The 10463-nt window shown below is 40.8% G+C and overlaps 1 protein-coding gene across 1 annotated transcript in view; it reads right to left on the reverse strand.

Moving 5' to 3' along the window:
* Positions 1-421: 421 nt before the first annotated feature.
* Positions 422-10463, reverse strand: part of LOC108833444 (uncharacterized) — an 18287-nt gene continuing 8245 nt past the window's right edge. The window contains exon 4 of the mRNA XM_057007007.1: positions 422-558. The gene's annotated coding sequence lies outside the window, so the exon portion shown is untranslated. The remainder of the gene's footprint in view (positions 559-10463) is intronic.

Raw genomic sequence — 10463 nt, forward strand, 5'->3', positions numbered from 1 at the left:
AATTTTTCTACTATACCATATGTAATTTTTATTATCATTAAATATGGTAAATTTAGAATTATGAAATGTATTTATTAAACTGAAAAGACAACATTAATAAAAAAACTATAGATAATTTTGAAATTGATTTAATAAAAAAAGAAAGTTAAAATTTTATATTAGGACCACACATTAATTCAACTAAAAAGACAAATATTAAAATAGGTAATTTTGGGGTTTAGGGTTTGAAGGGTTTGGAGTTAAGTTATAGGGTTTACGGTTTTGTTTTTTTTAAATACAAAATACAAATAAATAAATAAATAATTTTATAAATCAAAAAGCATTTTATGAACAAGAGATCATTTCACTTGTGTTTTGTTATTTTTAATTGCAAAAAAAACAGTTTATGAAACAAGAGATCATTTCACTTGCGTGAAACAAAAGTATAATCACTTTTCATTTTCATATGTTTAGATGGAACTAAACCATTTTGCAAGAAACTCGATCATGTAAGATATTATTTTACAAATGGGACATAAGAAATGATATGTTTTATGAACGTTTGCACCAGAATAAGAATTGAATAAAGGGAGAATTACCAATTGTGACTCAAAACTTGGAGTCAAACCCAAAAGAGTACCCCAACTTGGGTCAAAGGCAAAAGTAACTTAAAAGGCTATTGAAATTACAACTATCTCCTTGTGAACAAACAAAAAAACGGATTTTTTTTTACGTTTCTACCCCTCGCAAGTCGTCTGTAAACAGACGACTTGAAAATAAGTCGTCCAGACGACTTTAAGTTAAGTCGTCTGGACAGTTATTCTTAAACATAATTTAAAAATTTTGTAGAAAATATTTTGATAAGTGAAAAATTGGAATTATGTAATTAACATATGTCTTAAGAGATATAAATTAATATATAACAAATTTCAATTGTTTTCAGCCCAGATGAGTGAAAGTAGTGAGTCATGATATTCTTTAGTTTATGTTTCATCAACATATGTTGTAGTATTGTATGTGTTCTTAGGGTTAGATTTTGGAAAGCATTAAAACCGTTTTTGAAAATTTTTAAAATTACCTAGGCGTGTTCGTTTCTGTGTATAGTAAACACTATTGAAGTATAATTTGATTTTATAACGTGGTTAGTAAGTTAATTTAGTCATTTTAGTTTAGGGGTTCATTTTAGGGTATTGGACGACTTAATATTTAGTCTTCTGTTCCCAGACGACTAAATATTAGGTCGTCTGATGTACATTATCAGCCAGAATAAGTCGTCTAAACCGGACCAAACCTTAAAGTTTACCAATGTACTTTTAAAGCTAACCGGATTATTTACCCAATATATAAGGTGATTTTTTTTTTTTTTTTTTCATTTTCGCGAACAGAAACCCTAACAGTTCTCTCTCACCGGCGATATCAAAGGCGATTCGAATTCCCACTATTTCCGAACAACCATCGTTCTCAACGTCGGCTATCTATCTCACTTCATTCTCACCGTTGTCGCCGCAGCTTCTTCTAACCCTAGCGCCGCCGATTCCTCTAAACCCTAGCGCCCCGCTTCCACTATTTCCGAACAAACCGTCGCCCTCGCCACCGTGCTCACCAACGTTCTCACCGCCGCTTACTCTAAACACTAGCTAGCACCGCCGTTTCTTCTAAACCCTAGCGCCGCCGCTTCTTCTAAACCCTAGCGCCGCCGCTTCTTCTCTGTAAACCGTAGCGCCGTTTCTCTGTAAACCCTAACGCCGGTAAGTCATCAAACTCGTGGAAAAGATGAACATAAAACGTTGTCTCTTTCAATTTACTCATTCTCACCGTTTCACGTTTATTTTTTCAGATCTATAACCACAATGACGAGTACTCGAACTCCTTCTGCGACTAATCAGGTCCGCTTGAAATTTTTCTACTGGAAGACTTGTAAGTAAGTCGTCTGGAAAGTCTTCAACCTGGACGACTTAGTACGTCCATTTGGAAGACTTTCCAGACGACTTAAATATAAGTCGTCAACTAAGTCGTCCAGTTGGACGACTTTCTAGACGACTTATATTTAAGTCGTCTACTAAGTCGTCTGGAGTAACAATTAAGGCGTGATTGATTTAGCTTGTGTTCTGACTTCTATTGTTGTCTTTGATTATTTTGCAGACAAAAAGGATGGATATTCCAGAACTCCCCCGTAGGTTATACACATTAGGGGAAGAGCCAGAACCCCACAATAGCATTTCGTATCATACGGATAACACGAAGTTGCATACTGCTCTTAGGGAAGCTCTCACTGATGCTGAATTTGAAGAGCTCAAGGAGTCGAGATTGGGAGTTTTCATCAAGTTCAAGGAGCAGGGATTTGGTTGGGCTTCAAGGCTGGTTCACCACTTGCTCGGTTTAAAGCTGGACATTAGAAGAAGTACGAGATGTGGTGTCTCGTTGGTCCAGAACCTGCGAGGTTTTCACTGTTAGAGTTTGAAAACATCACTGGTCTAAACTGCGACTACATCGAGGACCTTGAGACACCAGAATGTGAAGTTACCCCACAGATGGTTTCTTTCTGGGAGATGATGGGAGTTCATCGGGAAGCTGGGCCAAGTACTGATCAGATAATAGCAGCACTGAAGAGATGCGGGGATTGGTCCAGGGAAGATCGCAAGCGACTCGCGTACCTTTCCATCTTCACTGGATTCATTGAAGGGAAAAAGTTCTCAAGCGCTACACGAGCTACTCTCGCAAGGCTAGTGATGGATTTAGAAAGGTTTGAGAATTATCCATGGGGGAGAGTCGCGTTTAAGGTGCTGATGGACTCTTTGTGGAACAAAGATATTACTGGCTGTTACACCGTGGATGGCTTTATACAAGTTCTTCAGGTCTGGGCGTACGAAGCTATTCCGGGATTGGGTGCTAGTATTGGTCTACCCAGAGCAAACAGTCCGTCTCCACCGATTCTGGCTTACGACGGCAGCAGAGGCCGCAGATTCATGAAAGCTGCTATCTTGAGTCAGGTACCTTTCCATCTTCACTTAATTAAGTCGTCCGGAAGGTCTTCCAGCTGGACGACTTAGTAGACGACTTATTATAAGTCGTCTGGAAGGTCTTCCAGCTGGACGACTTAGTAGACGACTTATTATAAGTCGTCTGGAAGGTCTTCCAGCTGGACGACTTAGTAGACGACTTATTATAAGTCGTCTGGAAGGTCTTCCAGCTGGACGACTTAGTAGACGACTTATTATAAGTCGTCTGGAAGGTCTTCCAGCTGGACGACTAGTAACGACTTATTATAAGTCGTCTGGAAGGTCGTCCAGCTGGACGACTTAGTAGACGACTTATAATAAGTCGTCTGGAAGGTCGTCCAGCTGGACGACTTAGTTGACGACTTATAATTAAGTCGTCTATTTAGTATTTTGTTTCAAATATCTAACTCGATTCTTCTTCTATTTACTGCAGACCCGCGTGATCAACTTTGTTGAGAAGGACATTAGTGAAATGTGGCCAAAATGGGACTCTGAGGTTGATGACGTGCCCGCGGAGAACATCATTAAAGTGATGTATGATCGGAGACCGTGGAAGTGGACCATGGATTGCTGGGAAGTCACTGGTACAAAACCCAAGTTTGTGACTCCATCGAAAAGAGCCAAAGAGATGGTTGTGGAGGAGGTGGAGGAAGACAATCAGAGACCTCGGAAGAAAGCTCGTAAAGAGGCTCCTAAAGAGGCTCCTAAAGAGGCTAGAGAAGAGGCTCCTACAGAGGCTACAGAAGAGGCTACAGAAGAGGCTAGAGAAGAGGCTAGTTGGGTGACCAGAGAGGAGTTAGAAAACATGTTCAAGGACTTAGGTGACATGATGAAAGAGGGGTTTAAGAAGTGCATCAGGGAGATTAGGAAGATCTCCGATAGATTGGAAGCTGTGGAGAAGAAGGTTGGTGTCACCATCAGGCTACCCCTCAAGCCCCAGAAACCGGGGTTAGTAAAAAACACCCTACCCCACAAGCCCCAGAACCGGGGCTAGTAACAAACAGACTACTCCTCAAAAGGATCAGCCTCCACTTCAAACCAATCATCCTACTCCTCCCACCAGACAGCCTGCTCCTCAAAGGCAAAGCCTACTCCTCAACGAAACAGCCTGCTCCTCAAACTAAACAGCCTGCTCCTCAAACTAAACAGCCTGCTCCTCAAACGAAACAGCCTGCTCCTCAAACTAAACAGCCTGCTCCTCAGACGAAACAGCCTGCTCCTCAAACGAAAAAGCCTTCTCCACAAAAGAAACAGCCTTCTCCTCTGCCCAAAGAGGTTAATATCAAATCTTTAAGTCGTCTGGTCTTTGTATAGATTTGTAAATATATAAGTCGTCTGGAAGGTTTTCCAGCTGGACGACTTACAAATAAGTCGTCTGGAAGGTTTTCCAGCTGGAAAACCTTCCAGACGACTTATTTGTAAGTCGTCCAGCTGGAAAACCTTCCAGAAGACTTACAAATAAGTCGTCTGAACTCCAGCTGGAACCAAATCCTCTCCCAACTTTTATTTAAGTCGTCCAGGGTTAACTTGTTCTCTTTTATTGCAGAGATTGTTGCCGGAGGATACAGCAGATGAGGCGATCTCGGTATATAAGATCTTGCCGGAGGATAAAGCAGATGGTGTCACCTCCAAAGAGATTGTTCCTCTCACTTCCACTGACCAACCGAGCTTCGCTTCCAACGATCAACAACCGAGCTTCGCTTCCACCGATCCAGCTTCAGCTTCAGAACCGAGCCTGGTTGTATTGGACCAAACAGCTCCCACTGCTTCTGTGCGTGCAAGGAGTGAACGAACGAAGAAACCTGCTCCCACGCAGATATCTCCTTATACGGCAGAGAGAAGGAAACTCCTTAGAGTGGGAAAGTATAATCCATTTCCCACACTAAACAGACCTAAGATGAAGGAGCTCGCTGATTGGTTGAAAACTGATCCGTAAGTGATTGCTTTACCCATAATAGCTTGATTTAGTCTACCAAAACTGATTGCTTTTTTGTTTGCAGTGATTATTTCACTAAGGAAGAGGACAAACCACGTACATCACCAACTTGGTGGTATCAAAAACTCCGGACATCCAAAGCATGGCTGGAAGACGTAGTAAGTCTTCTGCTTATCTTTAAGTCGTCTGGTAACTTGTCTTTGTATAGATTTGTAAATATATAAGTCGTCTGGAAGGTTTCCAGCTGGACGACTTATTTGTAAGTCGTCCAGCTGGAAAACCTTCCAGAAGACTTACAAATAAGTCGTCTGGTAACTTGTCTTTGTATAGATTTGTAAATATATAAGTCGTCTGGAAGGTTTTCCAGCTGGACGACTTACAAATAAGTCGTCTGGAAGGTTTTCGAGCTGGAAAACCTTCCAGACGACTTATTTGTAAGTCGTCCAGCTGGAAAACCTTCCAGACGACTTATTTGTAAGTCGTCTGGAAGGTTCTAACTTGTATTATTTTATATGCAGCATATAGATGCTTGGATGAATGTGCTGAGGCAGAGGTATAAGGAGAACCCACAATGTTTCCGGAGCGAGCGAATGTGCTTCCTGGATCACAACTTTACCCAGTCTTGGAGAGAACAGTATCTGGTCTTCAAAACATCGTCGTCTGATCACAATGGTTTAGGAAAAATGCTACCTAGTGGGGCGGCGAGTTTGTATGACGGATCAATGCCTTCATTTTGCCAATCAAACAAGTGGGGGGAGGACATTGATGATATCTATGCGCCACTGAACTTGGACAACAAACATTGGGTGGCTATTGGATATCGATCCCTAAGAGGCACATAGTCGTCTGGGACAGCATACCTTCAACTACCATACCAGAAAGATGGGATGAGATAATGGAGCCTTTTCTCGAGATGGTCCCTTATCTGATTGTGGAGTGCGGAGACCAGATGCATGGGTTGGAGCGATACACTTATGAGAGACTCCTCAAAGATGTACCCACGGCCAACAATGGTGATTGTGGCGTGTACGCTGCAAAGTACATTGAATGTCATGCTCTTGGGGTCCCCTTTAGCCCTAAAGACTTTGCTAGGTCCAATGCGAAGACTATGAGGGATACTATGGCTTTGGCTATATGGACGGAGCTTGTTGATCAGCATCTGAAAGATAATGAGGATGGTGGTATGTTTGTAGGCATGTATGATTAGATACACAAATCAATTTGTATAGATTTTTTAACTTGTATAGATTTTTAACTTGTATAGATTTTTAACTTGTATAGATACACAAATCAATTTGTATATTTGAACTATTTGTATACACAAATCTATTTGTATATTTGAACTATTTGTTTACACAAAATCTATTTGTATGTTTGTGGGCATGTATGATTTATTTGATTTTCTAACTTGTATAGATTTTCTAACTTACAAATAAGTCGTCTGGAAGGTTTTCCAGCTGGACGACTTACAAATAAGTCGTCTGGAAGGTTTTCCAGCTGGACGACTTACAAATAAGTCGTCTGGAAGGTTTTCCAGCTGGACGACTTACAAATAAGTCGTCTGGAAGGTTTTCCAGCTGGACGACTTACAAATAAGTCGTCTGGAAGGTTTCCAGCTGGACGACTTACAAATAAGTCGTCTGGAAGGTTTTCCAGCTGGACGACTTACAAAAATACACTTGAAGGGATAGTAGAAGGTAGTCTAAACACTGGACGACTTAAATACACTGGACGACTTAAATACACTGGACGACTTCGTAAAAGGTCGTCTAAAAAAATACACTTGAAGGATAGTAGAAGGTAGTCTAATACACTGGACGACTTCGTAGAAGGTAGACGAAACACTGGACGACTTAGAAATTAGTCGTCTGGACGGGTAATCAAGACTGGACGACTTATATTTAGGTCGTCTGGACAACTAGTCAACTGGTTGTGTACATTGTGGTTTCGTATGGCCAGTTTCCTTGCAGTTTGAGCATCTCCGTGCCCTGTGTTTCTTCCTGGGTTTGTGTCCCCTCATCCTAGATAGCTCCAACCAAGATTGCCATCTTGATTTCTTCTGTCTCCCCGGACCACGCTTTACGTTTGGAGGAAAGCATTCTCGTTCCTCAATATGTTGTGACACGATAGGATATATATTCTCTGAGTATCCTGCATACAGATGATTCTTTGAGTAAAGTGGACATACAAGTGTGTCGATATGCACACCAGCATGTGTTCCAGCTGCTATAGCATGAGAGCAAGGTATTTTCTCCACTCCATAGACACCACAACCACACTTTACATGTTCCAAATCAACCGCACAGTCCATTTTGCCACCTTTGACAAAGAAACGCCATCCATCAATTGGTTCGACCGTCATCGTATCCGCTATCTCTGATCGAACAGCAAGCAAGTATTCACACCCCGGCTATGTACAGTTGGGAGACTCAAAGCATCTTGTCTCCTTTTCCAATACCATTTTCCTAACTTCTGCCTTATGAACTCCAGCAGGAACGGAATCGGAAATCCTCTTGCTCGCTTCAGTGCGGAATTAATAGATTCAGCGATGTTGCTTGTTTTTATGTTGAACCTGTTCCCTTACAATAAACCCTTGACCATAGCTTGGCGTCGGCCTTCTCCAAATACGTTGCAAGTTCCGGGTTTGCACTCCGTATCTCAGCCATGTACCGGTTAAAATCGTGAACCGTGTGCGCATAAGCAGCCCCTTTCACCAAGTACATGAGATGTTTCCCTTAAACTTTTTGACAATGTTATCTTGAAGGTGATAATAACATATTCCTCGGGTTGCCCAAGGAAACACCTTCTCACACGCACTTTTAATGGCCGCGTGCCGGTCAGAGACTATCACCAGAGGCTTGTCATGAGATATACAACTAGCCAATTTTGTGAAAAACCATTCCCAAGAAGGTTCATCTTCAGCATCCACGATCCCAAAAGCCAATGGGAATATCTGAAAATTGCCATCTTGTGCGGCTGCAACTAACATAACACCTCCATACTTCCACTTAGGTGAGTTCCATCCACCACAATGACCCTTCTCTGATACTTAAAACCTTTGATAGAAGCTCCAAAAGAGAGAAATAGATACTTAAATCTTTTCTCAGAATCAAGTTCTATAGCCGTGATAGAATCAGGATTTGCAATGGAGATTTGCTCGAGATATGAAGGCAGACGCGAATACCCTTCTTCTGCTGATCCTCTCACCAATTTCTGTGCAATAACAGTGCTCTGTATGAAGTGGTGTAATCAAGCGTCATGCCAAACATGTTCTTCATTGCATCAGTGATATGCTGTGGAGTTATCCCATCAATGATCCCAACACGATCAATGAAAAGACTACCACATACTTTGGAGTACAGTGTCTCCGCTGAGCGATTCGGTCTCCAATTGAGCATAAATGTTTTTCCACATACTTTGTTACCCAAAACGTGTTTGACCCATGTTTCACACTCGCTCTGATCTTCCATCCACAACCGCTAACCCGACATATTGCCACAAGGAGAGTTTTTGTTGATTTGTATATTCTGAAAGAAACCTACCCCTCACTGCTGTCAACCGCAGCTCTGAAGCAGTGCATCCTTGCTAACAAACTCTGGTTGACATAGATGCTGGTACAATCCGATTTTCTCCTTCAATAGCATTTGTCTTAGCATATGTCTTTTCAATTTCTTCAAAACAAATATTATCATCATCTCCTCGTCCTCATCTAGAACCTTTCCATAAAGACTGTAATCCCCACCATTCTGATCCGTTTCACCAACAATAGTGTTATCAGCATCCTCCTCCCCTTTCCTCTCCCCATTTCCTCCTCCCCATCTTGATTTTCATCTTCAACAGACTCATTATCACCAACATCTTCAAACATTCATCAGCCTCATCATTATCACCAACATCTTTCTTCCCTTCACCAGCTTCATCATTATCACCAACATCTTCTTCCCATCACCAGCTCATCATTATCACCAGCTTCTTCTCTTTTCTCTGAAACCGTTTCCACCTTGCTGCGGCTTGATACACAAAGACATACTCTATGCGTTTTGAGTATCTCGAGCAAGTTTCGAACTTGTCTATCACTTGTAACATGAATGGAGGACTGCTTGGAGTCATCATCATTTCTGCTGGTAATGAGTAGCTAATCTCCACAGTCACTGATCTCATGTCCAGGTTATATCTTCTTGAGCCATTGCAACAAGTTCAGCATGTGTTGAATCTTCATTCAATAAAAACAATCTTGCTCCTTTGAGATCATCAACCACAAAATCCCAACGGAAATCTCTCAACAACCATTCTCCATACACTGCATGTAACTTAAAATCATCTGCAAAATTCAAAATAAAACACATTAGTAACATAGAGAAAATGAAGAAGTTCAACAAACATTATCGCAGACGACTTAGATTTAAGTCGTCCAGAAGACTAAAGGTAAGTCGTCTAAAGAGGTCACTTTTGCAATTGAAAATTAAAGGGACGATTAATTCTAAGTCGTCCGGCTTTGTTGTTTAAAAAAAAAAATTCAGACGAATATATATAAGTCGTCTACGAAAACGGGCTAGTTTTGCATTTGACCGAATCGTGTCAGATCTTTGACTATTTCTGGACGACTTATAAATCAGTCGTCTCTGGAAAGTAAAAATTTCAATATTTTATTCAAACTAGACGACTTACACGTAAGTCGTCCCAGGTTAGTTTTGTAATTGAAAAATAAAACACAAATTGAAATTAACTTTTCTCAGACGACTTAACTAAAAGTCGTCCAGCTAGACGACTTAATTTAAGGTCGTCCGGGATAAGCAAGGTTTGGACGACTTAATTGGGAAAAATTCTGGACGACTTTGCTTTCCCCGGACGACTTTAAATTAAGTCTTCTGACGGGACGACTTTATATTATGTCGTCTGGTAAAATTAAATTATGAAGTTTTATTTTTCAACTACAAAACCTAAGACGACTTACACGTAAGTCGTCTAGTTTAATAAAATATTGAAATTTTAACTTTCGAGAGACGACTGAATTATAAGTCGTCCAGAAATAGTCAAAGATCTGACACGATTCGGTCAAATGCAAACTAGCCTGTTCTCGTAGACGACTTATTATAAGTCGTCTGGACTGTTTTTTTTCACCAAACAAAGCTGGACGACTTAGTTTAAGTCGTCCGTTTGACCAGAAGACTCATCAGTAAGTCTTCTACATACAGATGACTTACTTGTAAGTCTTCTACGCGAACAGATTTTGAAAAAAATTCAAATTCGTACCTTCAACTAGGTGAGATGACTTTGTTGCACACAGGGTCTTCTCCAACCACCCAGAACCTCAAACGAAAGCAACCGTAAAGTCAAAACGAAAGAAATATGGCCAACAATTTGAATCAAAAGCTTCAGTTTTTTGGATGAATATGGAGAGAAAGTGAAAAATGTTGTTTTTAGTTCATAACAATTGAAACAGAGAGATTAAAGAGATTTACGTGCATTAAAGGCATTAAAGCCCAAACAGTTCGTAATACAAGGTTTTCCCACTATTCATGGCGAGTGGCAATATTGTAAATACTTGA

This window comes from Raphanus sativus, chromosome 4 (assembly GCF_000801105.2).
Source record: "Raphanus sativus cultivar WK10039 chromosome 4, ASM80110v3, whole genome shotgun sequence".
Classification (NCBI taxonomy): Eukaryota; Viridiplantae; Streptophyta; class Magnoliopsida; order Brassicales; family Brassicaceae; genus Raphanus; species Raphanus sativus.